The sequence below is a fragment of the Vidua macroura genome, chromosome 1 (genome assembly GCF_024509145.1).
Source record: "Vidua macroura isolate BioBank_ID:100142 chromosome 1, ASM2450914v1, whole genome shotgun sequence".
Taxonomy (NCBI): domain Eukaryota; kingdom Metazoa; phylum Chordata; class Aves; order Passeriformes; family Viduidae; genus Vidua; species Vidua macroura.
Window position 1 is genome coordinate 130,387,197 of NC_071571.1, and position 3,281 is coordinate 130,390,477.

Consider the following 3,281-nt stretch of genomic DNA (forward strand, 5'->3'; position numbering starts at 1 on the left):
TTCATAAAGCGGAACATGTTCTCATGTTGGTACCATGTCATATCATACTAAACTGAGAGTAACATGGACATAAATCTCACAGTTGCTATTGCTCCACTGCATTTGCTTTTGGTGTTGCAAAGCCTGTGTCACTTGCTTGTCGAATGCAGTTGTACTGAGTGATAGAGCATGCCTGCCAGTAAGACTGTGACTGGAGGGATAACTGAAAAGTTGATTTGCAGTGGTACATCCATTTATTAATGTGCAATTTAGCATGGGCATTTCCATTTCATGCTTTCCTTGCTTCTGTCTGCTTATGGACACAATTCTTAGTTTGCTGGTGCATACTATGCCTTGAAAAGGTGTGCATACAAAATTTCTGATGAAGTGTTCAGGATAAATAAAATTAAGGTTGTTGCATTTATGGTGAATGTAGTAATTAAAGTGTCCATTAGGTTCTGAATCTGTTTAAACAGCCAAAAATTGTATTTCCACTGGGAACCATGACTGTATGATCTCATTAGTTGTGAGGTTTCTTGTCAGTGATCTACTGAGAGCCATAACTGTAAATTAAGCTAAGGAGCCATATGAAAAAGAGGCTGCAGCAGGACATTCACAAGGCAAAGTTAGCCTCACCTAGTGTCCATGTATTTCTTTGGTGGTTATCTTTGCATAACTTAACTAAAGTCCTTACAAGTCCCTGCAAAGTCAGTGTATGAGAGGAAATAAAATCTTTGGCATGTGACCATGTTTACTCAAGCTAACAGATGTGACTAAAGGGGTGTAGGGATTTGCTGTGGTCCATTAATGAGCGAGGGTGACCCTGTTGCAGTGCCCTAACTCTGGTCTTTAGGCCAGTAGAACTGTGACTAGAACTGTACATCACTGTCAGTGGTCACAGGCACAGGCTTCTTCTCTCTGAATTCTGGTGATGTGTTCATGATCATGAAGTGTTTCTAGTACCACGCCTCAACCATACCTTCTGGTCAGATTTATGATCAACTCCAGTCAGAATAACTAAACTAACTAGAGTTGGGTGAATCAGAGAATGTCTGAAAGCAGAATGAAGATGTGGTTGTGCCATCTGTAGATTTGTGGTTTTAATTAGTTCGGTTTTCATCAGTTCAGTACCTGCAGAAATGGAGACATTTAAGCATGGGGGCTCTCACTCTGTACCCTGTTCTCAATGCTTGTGCTAACCAGGTACACCTCTCCATACAAAACTCCTGCTCTGAGTTTGCTTTAGCTGCGCCTTTAATTATCTGCTGCACAGTAGGGCACGTGAAAGCCGTAATGACCTTACATTTTGCAAGAACCACTGCTAAAAGCAACTCTTCTTAACAGATAAATGATAAATTAATCTAAAAACATCCTGTCAAAACAGTTCAGTCACTTGGCCCTCTCTTTCTCCTCAGTGTACACACTACTCTGTTTTGTTTTAGTTTTCCAGATCATTTGTCTAAAATGTTAATATTGCTAACATAGGCACTCTACATGATTTAGGAAATAATTACAGGAGTCAAAAGCTCCAGGAATTCAAAGAAGCTTTTCTTCACTCTTGCTGTCCAGTGAACACTTGGAACAGGTTGGCTAAGCTTTGTTCCCCTATTCCTTGATATTAGTTCAGGAAATATGAAGCTTGATATTTGTTCAAGAAATATCCCTTGTGGTTGTATTTCCAGCTTAATGTGGTTTTTTTGTTTTTTTGTTTTTTTTTTTTTTAATTAGTATGCATCTACAATGTGTTATTCATGTGATGAGTGTCTTTTAGGTTTCAAAATGTTCTGTTTTCCCACATGGCATTTCAGTCTCTCCTGTCTGTTTCTCTGAGCAATAAAAAAATGTTAAAGATTTGATACAGGTTTTTTTCCACTCATTAATTGAGTTGACCCGAACCTACAAGTTTCTTCTTCCATGCAAATGAGAGTAGGAGCTGCTGCTGGCTCTGCAGTCCAGAGAAGCTCTGTCAGAACAAGTGTGAGAAAGGGGTTTTGCAGTCCACGCAATAATGGAGGGTATGGTTTTGGATAGTCAAAACTAATGGAATGAGGTGGTTGTTTTTTGCCAAGTTAGATACCAAACAAATAATTTCTACCAATAATTAAAATTTGTATGTACAGACAAAGTACAGTAACTTCAAAAATATATTAACATTTATAGGTTTCATTTACTGGTGAGGACTTGCCATTTTACTACAACATTTATTTGAATGGTAGGGGTGGGCGTGTGACTGAGGTAAGTCCCAACTTCTATGTATGTCTAAAAGAAGGAATGAAACCAAGATGCCTCAAAAAAAAAAAAAACAACCTGCTCTTTGAGCACTGTCTTCCTCCTGCTTTGCCTCTTCTATTGCCTACATACCATCTCCATCCCAGAACAACACCTTCCTGCCTTCCTTCCCGCCTTCCTTCCCAGCCTCTTACCATGACACAGCAGACAGACGACCCCTGTGTGAAAGTCACAGTCCTTGCTGGCCCACCACTGCCTGCCAAAGGGAGCACGGCTGTGGATGGTGTCCTGCAGGCAGGGTGGCCAAGCTGTGCCAGCTTCCATGGGTGCAAGTGCACAGGCAGGTCTGGGCTCTAGTGCCGATGGGGAGCACCTGGATCCACAGGTTGGGCTAGGGATCCTGGAGCCTGTGGGACAAACCCTAGGGAACTCCATGGGAGACGCATTTGCCTCTCTGCAAGCCAAGTTACATTTTACCCTGGTAGAGCTTCAATAAGCTGTGATGGTCCAAGGCCTGACCAGCTGTATCCCTCTCTGTTCCAGCTGCTTTACCAACCTACTGATGCTACTCGGGACTTGTCACTCCTTTAGTTTTCCCCTGTGATTTCAGTCACAGCAGGAGTAGCTCCGAGCCTGGGAGCTGGGGAGAGGTGAGGCAGCCCTTGGGGCTAATGAGGAAATATTTGATGTTCAAAGCTGATCTCTGGAATAGCTCTGCAGAGGTTAGGAGGCAGCACTGGATTAACTGACACTGAGAATTTCCTTTTGAATGTTCAGGATTGTTCTTTGGTTAATTTGTGAAAGTTGAGCCCACACCTGTCAATCTCCTTACAACCTGTGGTGTTCATGGAATCAAACCAGAGACTGAATCTGAGCAGAGAGAAGGAAATGTACTTGCCATAGCATTAAAGTAGTTATTCCTAGAAAACCTGCAGCAATTAAGAGACAGCTCTAGAGGGTTTATTTCAGTGGCTTTTACATAAGTGCATTTTATTATGGAACTATCAAATTTCCATTTTACAGGTCTGTGTGTCAGGGTAGCAGAAAGGCTCATGCAGTATGCAGGAATCGGA

At 41.9% G+C, this 3,281-nt stretch overlaps 1 protein-coding gene across 1 annotated transcript in view; it reads left to right on the forward strand.

The window, feature by feature from the left end:
• Window positions 1-1,835, forward strand: part of TMEM67 (transmembrane protein 67) — a 30,998-nt gene extending 29,163 nt beyond the window's left edge. Inside the window, exon 28 of the mRNA XM_053983444.1 lies at window positions 1-1,835. This exon is cut by the window's left edge and continues 1,369 nt beyond it. The gene's annotated coding sequence lies outside the window, so the exon portion shown is untranslated.
• Window positions 1,836-3,281: the final 1,446 nt, after the last annotated feature.